The following is a 17159-nucleotide window of genomic DNA, read 5'->3' on the forward strand; positions in this document are numbered from 1 at the left end:
GTTCACCATTATCTCTGTAAACCCCCACATCTTGTAGTTTTCTTGTTTGACCTATTTTCTAAATTTAATGCAATATTATTTAAAAGAGTTCCTCTTTTGACTATTACTACTATTGTTAATGGTACCATTATCAATATTAACTCTGGGAAGTTTTCAGATGTAGATAGGAAAATAGAAAAATGGAAAACAGATATAAGTGGTAAAAACATGGAATCCCTCAGATATCCCTTGAGAGACTGTGGAATTATATCCAATTTTCTTGGTTTAGAAAATCAGGGATATGGGTATGTTTAATTTTTTTTTTAATTTTCTCCATCAATTAACAGTTAATATATCAGAAATTAATTGAGCTTCATTTACCTGGAAAATTCACTTCTGTAGAACACCTTATTCTCTTAATAGCTTGAAATTTTGTAACATTTCTTCTATTAACCAATAACAATTTCTAACTCACTTTTTAAGATGTAGAATAATCAGAAGATGTAAACTAATAGTTGAAGTATATCAGTTTTAAACTGTCCATGGACTTGCTGTTTGAAACTAGTTTTATTCCCAAAGTAAAATATACATGAAATTCCAGATAAATGGAAAAATGCAACAGTTTTAAAGGTCATCTTGTCTACCACTTAAATCAGGCTGTCTACAACCACAGTTTATAGAACGTTTTCATAAGAAGTATATACAGAGGTCACCCTAAGCTATATCTGAAAATCCCATCCATTTCGGAAAACTGAATCTGTACACCAGGAGAAAAATGCCTATAATTCTATAATTCTTGTTTTGTTAACTTTTCCTCATACTAATCATTGCATTTGTCGTTCAGTATTCTGGTATACTATGTAGTAATTGTATTGAACTTCATGCCACTTGTCAGTAACTTTAGGAAGTGTTGAAGATAGAGTTACTGAAAATCATGTTTTGCTTTCTGAGAGTCAATATATTAGACATGACTCCTTTGACTAAGAGCACGAACAACTCCAAACTAGTTGAACATAGAAGGAATTTAGGAAAAGGATTGAAGATGTCTCATTCAATTGCAATTAAGCATTAAAACTCCTGACTTCAGACTGGGCACAGTGGCTCAGGCCTGTAATCTCAGCACTTTGGGAGGCCAAGGTGGATCACTGGAGGCCAGAAGTTTGATACGAGCCTGAGCAACATACTGAGACCCCATCTCTAATTTTTTTTTTTTTTAATTAACTGGATGTGGTGGCCGGCACCTGTAGTCCCAGCTACTTGAGCGGCTGAAGCGGGAGGATACCTGGAGCTCAGGTGTTTGGGGCTGAAGTGGGCTGTGATCCTGGCATTATTACTCCCAAGTGGGGGATACAAGTAAGACCCTGTTCCTAAGAAACAAAAACAAAGAAAAAAAAAACTTATGGAAGTCAGAAATGTTAGGAATTAGGCTATGGATTATATTAATGTGATGAAATAACAAGACTCATTGTCTGTGTAGCTCAGTTCAAATACTGGAGTAAAATAATCTGATAGGGACCAATTGTTCCAATCAGCTGTATTATCTTGAATAAAAAATACAAGCACAATTGCTGGGTCACCCCTCATCAGTGGAGAGAGTGAAGGTTTTGCATACACTTCAAAACATAGGCCGTTACCGTCAAATAATGTTTTTCTATTTTGAAAAATTATAAAAATGAAAATGGAATTTAAAAATATGTAAAAAATGAGAAAAAATAGACCCTCTCAGTACTAATGTATTTTCTGATTGACACAAATCAACTACATAAGGATGTTATAATTTATTATTGAATTGTCAGTATTTATGTGTCTGCATTATGTATGTATATATGTATTTATGTTGATACACAATCTCACTCTGTCACCAGGCTGGAGTGCAGTGCTGTGATCTCATCTCACTACAGCTTTCACCTCCCAGGTTCAAGCGAGTCTCCTGCCTCAGCCTCCTGATAGCAGGGACTACAGGTGCATGCCACCACACCTGGAAATTTTTTTTTTTTTTTTTTTTTTTTTTTTTGTATTTTTAGTAGAGACGGGGTTTCACCATGTTGGTCAGGTGGGTCTCGAACTCCTGTCCTCAAGTGATCCTCTTGCCTTGGCCTCCAAAAGTGCTGGGATTTCAGGTGTAAACCACTGTGCCTGGCTTGCATAATGTTTTTAATATAAAAATAAATCCAACTATCGTGAAAAAGATCAAAGAACACATGCACATTAAAGATTTTGTTATATACATTTCTATTATCAAAGTTACTTGGGCTTAGCTTACACCGGGATGACAGGCCGTTTATATCCACAATTGCCTCTATCAGCACAGTCTCTCAAGAAGTATGGAGGAGACTGGTGGCCCAGGCAAGTGGAGTCATGATTTGGATATGGGTTCCTACAGGGCAAAATTGGAACTGTGTTGCCTATTCTACAGAATCCGGGAATAGAAAGAGACTAAAACTTAATATCAAACAGAAATTATCTGGCAAGGAATATTCCAGGAAAATTACTATCAACATGTCCAAATGACAGGAACATGGCCAAAACAAGAAGATTAGAAGAAGAAACAGAACTGGAATGGAATTGAAACATGTGTTATAAATAATGAAAATAGAGTCTTTATTGAGTACTAAGAATGAAACTAGAATATCTACCTGTCTTCACTACCCACTATCCTCATAATACATGCTGGGTAACACTAACATCATGTAAAGTAAGTAAGATGAAGCAAAAGTTATGAGAAGTGAATGTAATTTTATTTGAGTCATAAAGTAGCAGAAGATAGTGACCAATAATTAGCCAAGATTTGAGTAAATAGAAGTAGCAATCAAGATTTGATGATTTGGTCTCATACGTTTTCAAAAACTAGAGTTTCCCATTTACCCTCACTATTAATTTATACCACTAATGTACATTCTGCATATTATTGTTTATTAGTATACATTTTATGCCATATGAGAAAGTTTGATACAAGAATAGTGATCACATGTAATATAACATAAACTTAACTGATTGGCATATTTCACAATAGTATAGTACTACTTATTGAAAGCATGATATTATAATTTCACTTTCTGCTAAGTGAATAAAATTAGTTTTATTCATTATCAATGGCTTGTTATTAAACATACAATATTATAGTTTCTATAGTTTCAAACTTCATCTCTTAGTACTTTAAAATTGATGAAGCTACAGCTAATATTTTAATAACAGCAGTACTGAAACCTTGGATAATAATTTATGTGTTTTGAGCACACCATAGACAAACTATTATAAAACTTTAAAAACTTGTGCTTGATTTCCTGTTCACTGATCTCCTGTGTTGCTCACACTTACTTAGCGATTGCTTTCTCCATTTGTCTATAATATTCTTAATGGGAGGGATTATGCCTATCGCTTTCAAATATTTTGATTGAAATTTATTGGGATTCTGTGAATTTGGGCATTGGTTTATCAGTTTTGGAACGTTCTTAGTCATTATCTCTTTAAATAACATTACTTCTCCCTACTTTCTCTGCCCTATCTTTCTGTAATACCAATTACATATATTTAGATCTTCTTACTCAGCCCTGCATGTCTTTTAACCTCTCTTTTATGTTCCGATGTCTTTGGTCTGTATTCTAGATAATTTCTTTTAAGCACTGGATATAAAACCAGCCTAAAATCATATTTTCAATTTTGAATTTTTAATCCAGAGTCTGACCGTTAAATTACACACTGGTTCTGTAATTCTCTTGCTTTGAAAAAATTGATTTGAATATAAAATATTTATATAATTAATAAGACTCTGTAAAAATCATTCTTTAGCCCATGGGAAACCTCCAGGCTAATATTCAGTGATCTGAAATTCTTACAATTGACTTCAACCAACTCGTAAAAGATGAACACCCTCCATATTCCTGTACATTTTTCTTCAAAAATTTTGAGGGACAATTCCAATTACTTAAAAACTAAAATGTAAATTAATTTATGTAAATATGACTCTTTTGAATAAGCATCCTATCCAAGCACTGAATTTTAAAATCATTTTATAAGGCTATTATCAATAAGATCTCTATAAACATTGTGCCCATTTATGAAATGGCACAATTATGAAATAGACACAATGTTTATAGAGATCCTACCGATAATAGTCTTAATTAAATGCTGTATAAGACAAATCGATCAAATACAATTTCAGCTTCTGTCTGTCTGATCAGGTAAACCATTAAAGTGTCATATACGTATTCATAGAAAAATTCACCGGAAGCCAAGCTAGTATATAAACCAGGGATAGATGTTTTAAGAAACACTTCTCCATGAGTGTCACATTTTTGCACAAGACTTGTCAGCAAAAGGAGTGACTGCCTTTGTTCCAGGCTTACTTTTCAAATATGTTTGTAGAGCAAGCAGCTTTGAGAGAAAAATACAGCAGCAAATTTTGCTCATTTATACTCTAGTATGATAAAGATATTGTGTCTCTCTGTGGCAAAGACCAGGCAAGTTTATCACCTTTCACAAGAGTTTCAGGTTCCCTAATCATGATTCTCTCATAATGTAATTCATTATATGTGTAGATATCTGCTGAATATACTTTTATTGCCCTACAGAAATTGAGACTTAGACTGTGGGTGCAAACATGACGATATTCTGGCTATTGCTATTACTGTTAGTAATAAGTCTCTGATCCGGGAGTTTCATGACTTCTGCCAGTGTGCAGAACACTGTGCCTGGTTAACTTTTTAGCTTGCATGTGAGGTAAAATCTTGAACTTCACAGTTCTTACAAATCACCAGCAGCACAACAATACTGGTAAAAATAATAATAACAATATCTATGAACAGAAAAGAAAGCACACCATATCTGCCATCTTTCAAGGCATTTTAAGTGTATTAATTTATTTTATCTTTATAATAAAGTTATTAAACTAATACTATTATGCAGATGAGGAAACTGAGGCAGATATGTTAATTGCTTTGCCAAAGATTAAACGGCTAATATATGATAGAAGTCAGATTCAAACATAGACCACAAATCTCCAGTCTATGACTTCAAACAACTTTGTGTAGTTGCTTATTCAAGTAACCCTTTCACTATTGTCTATCATATTGACTATCCATGCTCCATCTTATAATGCTAGTAAAAATATTGCCAACTAAAAACTGAACCAGGTCACTTAACTCCAAACTCTCATTTTCTTAAGAAGTGATTATTTTCAAACGTTCTTGTTACCAATTACTTTTGTAGTCAGTATTCATATGCCCATCAAACAAAATCCACTATATTTTAAGCAGGAGTAGACTTCTTATAGAATATGAGTTACATACATATTTATTTAACATTTATAAAAAAAGATCTACATTAAAAAAAGTCTCTCAAAGATGTGCTGCAAAATATCTACCAAGGGTAATACCTCTTCTGCAGTCAGGAGGCCACAGGTGTCAGACCAACATCACTGCCACAATAAATCTTCATAACCAGGTAAGTAACTCTGTGTTATGTCAGGATGGACAAGCACACCATGTTAGCCATAATCCAAATGAACAAAATGTACGTCCATGCCCTACCTTTCAAGTACTATGAAGCTAGAAGTGTGAGAACTCTGTTAATACTACTGCAGAAAATCCCCAACTATTCTAAACTATCCTTCAGTAAAATAAATAGCAGAAGTAGGAGATTTTCTTCCTTCTCTTGGTTTCTGCTTTTCAAATCTTGTGTTAGATTATCTGTTTGGCTGAATCGGAATCAAATCCAGAACTCTAGTTACATAGGAATCTGAAAAATGATATTAAGCTTCTGGGTGTCACAGAAAATAATCTATATTCAGAATATGGGGGCATAGGAGCTGAGAACCATTCCAGCAAATTCTTTCTCGTGCATTGATTTTTAACATAGTAGAAATAAGATCTATTCCAAATAAACTATACAACTCAAAAAATCTCAATGATATTCAACAGGTCTTTTTTTTAAATTAAATGGCTATTAAGCAGCAATAAAAAGTATTTCAATGAGATCTCTACTCATTTCATGATGTCATCCTGCTACTCCTAATTTTAGGGAGGTGGGTTTGAAGCTATCTTTTGAGGCCATGAATATAAATTGGAATGAATAAGACAGTGATTAGAGATTATGTATGCCAGGTCCCTGAGGCAGGGACAAGAACATTTACTTGCCATGTTGTGGAAAGACTAGGAAAGAAAGAATGATTATAAAAAATGGAATCTCGTGAGAAAATATAATATATGATAAGAATCAGTACAATTTCAAATTGTTTTTTTCTTTTTCCAGTGACAGTTGTATAGATCTAGAATAAAGACTAGATTGAAAAACCTGGGCAAGAATTTTTTAAATGTGAGTTGTCTATCTACTGAATACAGCTGAATCTCTGTAACACGCTTGAAATTGAAGAACTCTTTAGGGTACTAAATGAGGAAATGCTTTAAAAATGGTTACTTGGCAAACGTGGCTGTAAAATATCGCAAAATTATAACATTCCTCAAGCTAAAAGATATCGACAATGAAATGCTGTGGTAGATAAATTTCTGGCAGTGTTATATGGTGATTTTGTGGGTAGTGAAGAGAGAAATTAAGGGCATGGTACAATCTGTTCCTCAGAGATTCATTGCGCAGTGCTCTCATAAGAATGACAAGGGAATAATTGAATGCATTTTGTGAAACAAAATATTGATGATTAAAGAAGGGACAACTCTTGGGTAAGAAACAGAGCCATGAAAGACAGGTAATTTTCAAACTTTAAGTTGAGTTTCTCGGTGAGATATAGGAGAGAATGAATGTGAGGCAACTCTGAAATTATAATTAGAGGGAAATCTATAACAATTACTTTTGCAAACACTTCTAAAAGTGACAGTGGGAAAGATTTTTAAACAAATAATGTTCAGGCCTATTGAAAAGATAATGGAGTGTGTAGTTCTTTCTTGGCAGAGACAATAGCTCACTCTGTCCAGAAAATTATAGGGCAAGCAATACAGAACACTTGGGCTTCATTAAGAAGAACACAGCACACTGCCGACTGGGAAGCAAGTCGTGCAAGAACAGAAAGCATGGAAAAGCACCCACATCTTGCCTATTTGCCATTTCATTCAAATATCATTGTAAATGTTTTAAATTATTCTCTCATCTCATTTTATGTAGGAAAAAAAAGTTCTGCTTTTGTAATGAGTCCAGCTGTTCATGAAAGTTAAGAATAATGGGATAAGTGGGTATGCATATTTAAAGCTAACATACAAAGAAGTTATTTATGGTATAACAATTGCAGAATGAAAGTCAAGAAAAATGGGATTTGTCTTGCTGAGCTTCTAGCCAAGCAGATCATGACTGCATGTGTGTCTACGTTTTTTGTGATTCTAATTAGTATTCTTAGGCTCGTCTAAGAATTACATAGTAAATTCACATATGGCACACTGAACTTCTCAGTTGAAAGGCATTTGATATATGGAGTAGAAATGTCCTTGCTCTATAATAGTTCTTTGTTACTACAGATTAGTGTTATGGTATTCTGGATTTTTACATATCAATTTCGTACTCTGATTACTATGAGTCTACATTAATAGAAGAAACTGCCACAGATCTACTAACAACGTCTTAGTTCTAAACCTGATATTGAATTTGGGCAAATTCAGCAAAATCACAAGTGGAATTCTGAGAGTTCTTTTGGAGGAAAGCTGCTAAATTTTTCTCCATTTCTGTATCACTGTATCAGGAAGACAAAAATTATTCCTTATTTCCACAGGACATATTTTCTTGCACTGATTAACCACAATATAGTCACTGTCCATTTTTATTTTCCCAGTATATTTAATGCAGTTTGTATTTATTATCATCTCCTCTGTGAATTTTCTATGAATACTTCTGGTCTGTGAGTAAACCGTAAGTTTTTCATGGTCAAAGACTACAGATTGTACATTTATTTTTTATATTTCATAATAAACACAGAATTTTAAACACAGTTTTTAAATTAAAATTTGATTGGTCACTGTTGATTCAATCATTTATTTGTAAGTATAATTAAGCCTCCAATTAATGTCTATATATTTTAACAGTCATATTTTTTCTCTAATATTTATGCTGTCACTTCTTTAGTCCCTTTAAAGTATTTTCTTAGCTCCTATCATGTACCTCTTTTATTACGTTTTGATAGGCATTCTATTAATGTTCTTAAGGAAAGTTTTGCTTCTTATGCTGCATGCCCTGTGTGAATTACCAGTGGTCTCCTTCTGAGATAACCAGTACAATATTCTCTGAGTTATCACCTCTCTCACAGACTGAAGTCCAGAAGGCAAAATAGCTGTTAAAGAGGCGCCTGTATGTGCACTATTTATCCAGGCTTCTGTGACTGGGTTGGGGATACAGGATCACATGGTAGAGACACAGGTGTATTTTAGGACCAGGTCAAATAAATGGAGAGATCAGTCCCTTCATAGCAAAGATAAAAGATGAAACTGAGAAAAAAAAATAAACAAAAAATGTTGAAAATTATAACAATGAAAGACAAATTTCCTTGGAGTTGATGTGATAGTTAATTTTATATGTGTCAATTTGCTGTGTTAAGGAATGCCCAGATAGCTGGTAAATCATCATTTCTGGGTATGTCTTTGAGGGCATTTTTGGAAGAGAGTAGCATTTGAATTGATTGTGTGAGTAAAAATATTAGTAAAAAGAAATAGAATTTGGCAGAGCACTGTCTCACACCTGCAATCTCAGTGTTTTGGGAAGCCAGGACAGGAGGATTGTTTGAGTTCAGGAGTTTGAAACCAGCCTGGGCAAGATAGTGAGGTCCAAATCTCTACAAAGAAAATAAATTAAAAGAAACAGACCAAATAGGATCTATCTATCTATCTATCTATCTATCTATCTATCTATCTATCATCTATCTATCTATCTTATTGAGCTATATATCTATGTATTGATCTAAGATATAGCTACAAGATAGATAGATAGATAGATAGATAGATAGATAGACAACTGATTAGATAGATAGATAGATAGATAGATAGATAGATAGATAGATAGGAGAACATTTATTATGGGAATTGGCTTGAGTGATTAAGGAGGCCAAGGAGTCCAAAGATATCCAATGGACAAGCTGAATAGCCAGGAAAGCTGAATAGCCAGTAATTCAGTTAGAACTTAAAGACCTGAGAACCAGAGGAAGTGATTGAGTAACTTCTGGTCTGGTTCCAAAGGACTATAATTCAGGGGCTCTGATGTCTGAAAGCAGGAAAAAATAAATGTCCTGGCTCAAGAAGAGAGAGAATTTGGCCTCTCTCTATTCAGGCTCTTAAGGGTTTGCATAATGCTCACCAATATTGTTGAGTGCAAATCTTCTTTATGTAGTCTCTTGATTCAAATGCTTATGTCTTCAGAAAACACCCTCACAGACACACCCAGAAATAATATTTCACCAGTTATCCAGGCATCCATTAACCTAATGAAACTGACACATGAAATCGACACATGAAATCAACCATCACATATCCAACCCTTGTTAAGTTGGCACCCATGTACATCTCCTTAAACATACTTAATCTCTAAGTAAAGAGGATAACAAGGTCACAATTTTACCTACAATGGTACCACTGTTCTGCATACAACTGAGGAGAAACTAATTTCTTTCAGAATAGATGGTCAAGTTTTTAAGTGATATTTACTCTTCCGATATTCCAAAGTTTAAATACTATGTTGTAAAATGAATAATATGTAAATACTGATATAAATTTAATATGTCATGTTATAAGATAAGGAATAAGAGGAAAAAAAGCCAAATATTTGCTTAAATATGTTTATATATGCACAATTGTATTTGTAACAAAATAAGGACATACCCATGAAATATCACAATTCTGGATTCTGTAAAGCATCATGTGGTCTTATCTGATCCCCACCCTGAACACTCAGTTGCGTTAATTAGCTAGTATTTTCAAGTACCTTCCTCTAGTATCCATTCTGTATTCTCCTTTCCTTCAGAAAGAACTTTACCTTATCATGGTTCTTTATTTAGCAAAGTCACCCAAACTTTTATTACTGCAGAGTTTGGGACATTCATAGTCCTGCCTGGACTGGGTTGTTTTAAACTGACCTTAATCATAAGGCAGAGTTATACTAAAACACACCCAAAAAGGATCTCCTGTATTTCAGACATACTTTTTCTTACATTCATTGTGGAGTAGAAGTCCAATTTCCCCTTGAACATTCAGATCAATCAGTACAGTCGACACCTTAATTTCCTTCTTGGCCAGTTGACTTATAGGCATGAGGAGACTAAAATGATTAGATGGCAGTCTTAACATCCATTTCAATGGAATCATTGTCGTGTTTCCTGATGGAAATATTTCTCCCTCTGGATCTAGACCTCTAGGCCAGGAGAGCATAAACCTGTGGGAAGAAGCAGTGAAAATTTTGCTAGTGGGTCATTAGAGGTAATGGTGAAAGGCACCACTTCATTTTTAGCCCTTGATTCCTGGACACATGAATCCCGGCTACTGGAAAAAGAGTAGCATGTAGTGGACATGGATTCAGAGCATACATAGTCTTCTGTAGAACCTTGTCTCAGTCTTGCAAGGTATTGTCCCCTGGGTGACATTGTAACTGAGTCTTCAAAATGCTGTTCCACCCTTCTTTCAAACTCTATGCTTATGGATGGAGGAGAACATGGTAACACTAGTGATTCCACGAGCATGGGCCCTCTGCCACACTTCTTTTGCTGTGAAGCGAGTTTGTTGATCAGAAGCAATGCTGCATGAAATGCCACAACCGTGAATAAGGCATTCTGTAAGTCTTTGGATGGTATTTTTGGCAAAATCATTGTATACAATGAGACAAATTTATATCCAGCGTGTCTATTCCAGTGATGAGTGGAATGCAGAGTAAGTGTCTATTCCAGTGATAAAGTGTCTGCCTCTCCCTGGATGAATATGGTTCAATGTAATTAACCTGGCACCAGCTCCAATGTAATCAGCCAATATAAAATGGTGTCATATGATGGGTTCAATGTTGGTCTCAGTGACTGGCACACTGGGTGCTCAAAGCTGGTCACAGACAGGTCAGTCTCGGCGAATGGAATTTCATCTTACCAAATCCATGCATAACCACCATTTCTGCCACTATGCCCACTTTGTTTATGATACCATTAGACAATGACAGAAGGGACTGGGGAAAAAGTTGACTAGTATCTACCTAACAGGCCCTTCTATCCACTTGATTATTAAAATCCTACTCTGCTGAGGACATCCTTTGGTGAACATTTGTGGATGTGGACTCAGGCATCCTCATGTTTTTGCCCATTCATAGTGGTCTATCCACATACCTCTTTGCCACATTTCCTTGTCACAAATTTTCCAATTATATTACCTCAAAAGTCTCTGACCATCTAGCCATACCATTGGCTACAGTCCATGAATTGGTATATAATCACAAGTCTGGCCATTTGTCCTTCCAAACAAAGTCCACAACCAGTTGTACTGTCCAAACTTCTACCAATGGAGATGATTTTTCTTCACCACCGTACTTCAAGGATGTCCCACAGAGGGGCTGTAATGCTGTAGCTCTGCCTAGGTCTTCCCTTCCCCTGTCAGGTGATTGAAATAATTCTCCTTGAGGCTAGGAGAGAGAAGTCAGTGTAGCAGAATTGGGGACTATGGACACATAGGTTACTTCCTCATGTAACTTACTTGTGCTTGGAGGGCCAGCTCAGGCCTGATCATGTATACTCCACTTTTATTTGATGATGGAGTGTTGCTGTGCATGACCACATTTATGGCTTCATTGGTCAGGTAATAACCAGTTCATGACAGGCAGCTCAGGTCACATGATAAGTTAATGGCCCGTGATCAATTTTTTGGTTCCTACTATGGCCCAGTAGGAGGCCAAGAGCTGTCTCTCAAAAGGTGAATAGTTATCTGAGGATGATGGCAGGGCCTCGCTCCAAAATCCTAAAGGTCTGCATGTTAACTTACCCTTGGGGATCTGCTGTAGGCACCTAACAGCATCCCTATTTGCCATTGACACTGCAAGCACCATTGGATCTGCTAGATCATATGGCTCAAATGGCAAAGCATCTTCAAAGCAACTTAAACCTGTTGTAGTATCTTCACTTGTTCTGAACCACATTAAAAACTAGTAACTTGCTTGGTAAACTGGCTGAAGTAATACACTCAAATGAAGGATATGTTTCATCCAAAATTCAAATAGGCTCACAGCATTGGACCCCTTTCTTGGCTGTCGGAGGGGCCAGATGCAACAATGTATCCTTCATTTTAGAGGACTATATTGATATGTCCCATACCACTAGGACCCTAGAAATTTCACTGAGATAGAAGACCCTGGATTTTATTTGGATTTACTTTCTACACTTTGACACCCAAATACATATGCAGGAACTCCTGAGTAGTTGCTACTTCTCAGTTGCTAGGTCCAATCAGCATAATGTCATCAATGTAATAGAGCAACATGATATATTGTGGAAAGAAAAGGCAATCAAGATCCCTAGGGAAGAAATTGTTGTACGTGGCTGGAGAGTTGACATACCCCTGAGGTAGGGGGATAGTGAGGGTAGACTTCTGGCCTTCCCACCTGAAAGCAACTACTTCTGGTAGACTTTATTGACAGGTATGCAGAAAAAAACACCAACAAAACTCTTTCCAGATTAATGCCACATACCAGGTACCCGGGGTTATGTTAATTTCCTCAATCAGTTAAACTGCATCTGGTACAGAAGCTTCACTTGGAGTCTTAACTCCATGTGGTTAAGCTTATAATAATCCACTGTCATTTTCTAATATCCTTCTGTGTTCTGCACAGGCCAAATGGAGGAGTTAAATGGGGATGTGGTGGGAAATAGCACCCCTGCACCTTTCGAGTTTTTGATGGTGGGACTGATCTCTGCTGTTCCTTCAGGAATGTGGTATTACTGTTTCACTAGGTACAGGCAGTTCTAATGCCTATCGTTTTGCATTTCTCACCATAATAACCTCACCTCACAGGTCAGGGAACCAATGTGGGGATTCTTCCAGCTGTAAACTATGTGTATTCCAGTTGTGCACCTGGAACTGGGAAAATAACCACAGGTTGGGTTTGGGGTCCCACTGGACACACTGCGAAATTGTCCTGAGATAAAAACTCCATTGATCCCCTGGCCTTCATAAGGATCTACTCTGATTAGTAGACCACAGTGACATTCTGGGTCTCCTGGAATTAATGCCAGTTAAGAGCCAGTGTTGGTGGTCCCTGAAGAGTCTGATTATTTCATTTCCCCAGTGCACAGTTATCTTGCCAAAAGGATGTAGGTCCCTCTGGGGAAGGATGGGTGTAATATTAGCAATATACATTCTTGGCCGGGCGCGGTGGCTCAAGCCTGTAATCCCAGCACTTTGGGAGGCCAAGACGGGCGGATCACTAGGTCAGGAGATCGAGACCATCCTGGCTAACACGGTGAAACCCCGTCTCTATTAAAAAATACAAAAAACTAGCCGGGCGAGGTGGCGGGCGCCTGTAGTCCCAGCTACTCAGGAGGCTGAGACAGGAGAAAGGCCCGAACCCGGGAGGTGGAGCTTGCAGTGAGCTGAGATCCGGCCACTGCACTCCAGCCTGGGCGACAGAGCGAGACTCCGTCTCAAAAAAAAAAAAAAAAAAAAAACAAAACAATATACATTCTTGGTAGTATTTGCGAGTCCTTCCTCAAGGGGACCTGGCCCCCATTCATTCACGGGGCTTGGAGGTCTGTTAATTGACTTAAGCATGGGAATTTGAGGGAATTTGAGGAGCCATGACCCTATGTTTTTATGATTTAAGTTAGATTTTTGTTCATTTGACTTGGAAAATTATCTGCTTATACAGAGCAAGTAAGAGTTTAGTGAGCATCCTAGTAATTTTATTCCTAGGAACACCAGAAGCCTGCAAGGGTCTAAATATTCTGGTTGGTGCTTTGACTCTGCTGTCCATTATCATAGCTATGCCCATCTTGCCAGTTGGCTTCTGCCACCCTAGGAACCAATTACTACCATTGCATTTAGATTTTCCAGTTGATTGTCTATGGTTCCCATTGTAAGGTCTGAACTACAGAGAAGAGGAATCACTGAGATCTTCAGAGATGCTGGGGCTTCCTTCATGAATTTATTTCTCAAAATATTGTTGAAAGATAGGACTTCTGAACCCATCTAGTGTGAGTGAGTAGGTCTTAAATGATATGTCCTCTCTGACATTCCATTCTCTTTAAGTCTGAACCATTTCCTCTACATAAAACCAAGGGAGATCAGGCATTTCCAATTTACTCACAGTGATGTGCTCTTTAATCCATGTTTTAGTCAGTCAATCAACCAAACAGTTAAAAACCTTTCTAACACCTTGAGTGCAACATTAAATACAGCATCTCTGCTACTGGGCCTGTATTAATAAATTTGGCCTGATTCAACTTAATGTCCTTCCACCTTTATCCTACAGCTTTGATATCCATTAGCACACATATTCTCCGGATTTCTGCTGTTATAAATTAGAAAACTCAAGTAGTTCTTTTGGAGAGTAGCATATCTCCTCAGGTGTCACACTTTGTGCCTCACTTCTAGGGGCCTGCTGGGGCATGAGTCTAGTTATGATTGTAGAAGTAAAGAGTGACGGTAGGGTTGGGTCCTGAGGAGAATCAACAGGGACTTGCATGACCACTGTTTCAGGGAAGACCACAACCTTTACCTCAGGCAATGCAAGCTGAATTCCCTCATAAGAAAATGGAAAGGCTTATTTCAATATGGCAGGGATGCTGCTGCTACTGGAGATAGGAAGGCTGCTTTTGCTGGGGTTAGAAAGCCTACTTCTACTAGTGGTGGAGAGACCACTTCCACTGCCAAAGAAGACTCATTGGAATTCAGATGCTAAATGTTCCCAGCTTCATTAAAGTCTCCTCACATGTCCTATCTCAACTTATAGGATCCCATGCTTTCCTAATCCATGTTGTCACCTTATCAGGAAAACCTAGTAAGGCTGGGAGTTCAATTTGCCTTGTAATTCAGCCAATCACAGTATGAGGTCCTACATTTGATTTTCAGCTCTTGCAGCCCTCCAGCAGTAGGAGATAACACTTTTCTTCAGGGCACACCTAGAACTCTTAAATCATTGATGTGGCTCTTGAGTTTGTAATTCAAATCACTGAACTTATTTTTTTATTTCATCACTTTGTCCAGTGACATTAGGAACAAGCAACCAGTGTCATTATATTTCTTAAATTCCCAAAATGTTAGAAAGTGTCATATACGTAATTTCTTACCTCCTTGCTTATTATAAGTGGTTAATTAAGAGTATCCAATGCAGACATTGTGCATATTACACCATGGACTGTCAGTGCTCTCTTTAGTACTAGAAATAGAGTCATTAATATCTTTAAATATAATCAGAGTAGAGATCCAATTCTAGAACCCCTAAATAATTCGGAAAACTCATTCTTAAAATTATGTTCCTCTAGAACCAATTTCAGTACCAAAATCTGTTCAACTCAGGGTTATCCAGAGAAATTGAACAAATAGAAAATATATATGGAGAGATATATAGGTAGATGATGAGATACGGGTACATTTATTAAGAAGTTGACTCACATGATTAATGAAACAAAGAAGTTCCATGTTACATAGTTTGCAAGCTGGAGAATCAGCAGAGCTGCTGGTGTAATTCACTCTGTATCTGAAGGCCTGAAAATAAGGACAGCTGATGCTGTAAGTTCTACTTTGAAGCCAAAGGCCTGAGAACCGGTGAGTGTGGTGGAGGACTGGGGAAGTGAGGCTGGCATAAGTTACAGAATCTGGAGTCTGAAGGCCAGAGAACCAGGAGCTTCAAAGGGCAGAAGAAAATGTTCCAGCTCAAAAAGAAAATGTTCCAGCTCAAGAAATGTTCCTCCTCAATCTTTTTGCTCTGTTCAGGTCATTAAGGTATTGAGTGATGCCCACCCACATTGGTGAAAGCAAATCTTCTTTACTCAGTCTGAGGTGGGTGGATCATGAGGTCAGAGTTCAAGACCAGCCTGATCAACATAGTGAAACCCCATCTCTAATAAAAATGCAAAAAAAAAATAGCTGGATATGTTGGTGGGCACCTGTAATCCCAGCTACTCGGGAGACTGAGGCAGCAGAATTGCTTGAACCCAGGAGCCTGAGGTTGCAGTGAACTGAGATCATGCCACTGCGCTCCAGTCCAGGTGACAGTGTGAGACTCTAAAAAGAAACAAACAAACAAACAAACAAAAAACCTTTTCTAAAAATACCTTCCCAGACATACCCAGGAATAATGTTCAGTGAGCTGTCTGAGCATCTATTAGCTCATTTAAGTTGATACATAGAATTAACCATTGCATTCACTCTCACCAATACAGGTTAGCACCATCCAGTCTATTGAGGGCCTAAATAGAACAAAAAGCCAGAAGAAGGTAGAATTCACTCTCTCTGTTTGAGTTGGGATATCTATCTTCTCCTGCCTTTTGGCATCAGCACTCCTGGAAATCCAGTCTTCATACTCCAACTGGAGCTTACACAGTCAATCGCCTTTTTGGAACTTGGACCAGAATTTATAACATTGGTTCCCATTACATCATTGTTTTTTAGTTTAGTACCCCAAATTGCTGGAGTATATATATATATACACACACGTGTATCCTAAAATCCTAATGGTTCTGTTTTCTGGAGAACTCTGAGTAATATAGTTTAGATACCTAGAAATTAATTTAAAATGTAATGGTATTTACACAAGGATGACATCATCATCAGGGTTTTTAAAGAAAGAAAAAAAGTCAATCGTGTGTTATGTGATTTTTGCAACTGAGTAGTAAGAGCTCTATATTAGTCTGTTTTCATGCTGCTGATAAAGACATACCCAAGGCTGGATAATTTATAAATAAAAAGAGGTTTAATGAACTCACAGAGGTTTAATGGCCTCCATGTGGCTGGGGTTATGGCAGAAGTTGAAAAGCACTTCATGGTGGTAGATAAGACAGAAAATGAGAATCAAGTAAAAGGGATTTCCCTTTGTAAAACCATCAGATCTTGGGAGACTTATTCACTACCACGAGAACAGTATGAACAAAACTGCATCCATGATTCAATTATCGCCCACCAGCTCCCTCCCACAACACATGGGATTATGGGAGCCACAATTCAAGATGAGATTTTGGTGGAGACACAGCCAAACCATATCAAGCTCCTTTTATATTTGGGGTATCAACCCTTCAC

The sequence above is a fragment of the Macaca nemestrina genome, chromosome 3 (assembly GCF_043159975.1).
Source record: "Macaca nemestrina isolate mMacNem1 chromosome 3, mMacNem.hap1, whole genome shotgun sequence".
NCBI lineage: Eukaryota > Metazoa > Chordata > Mammalia > Primates > Cercopithecidae > Macaca > Macaca nemestrina.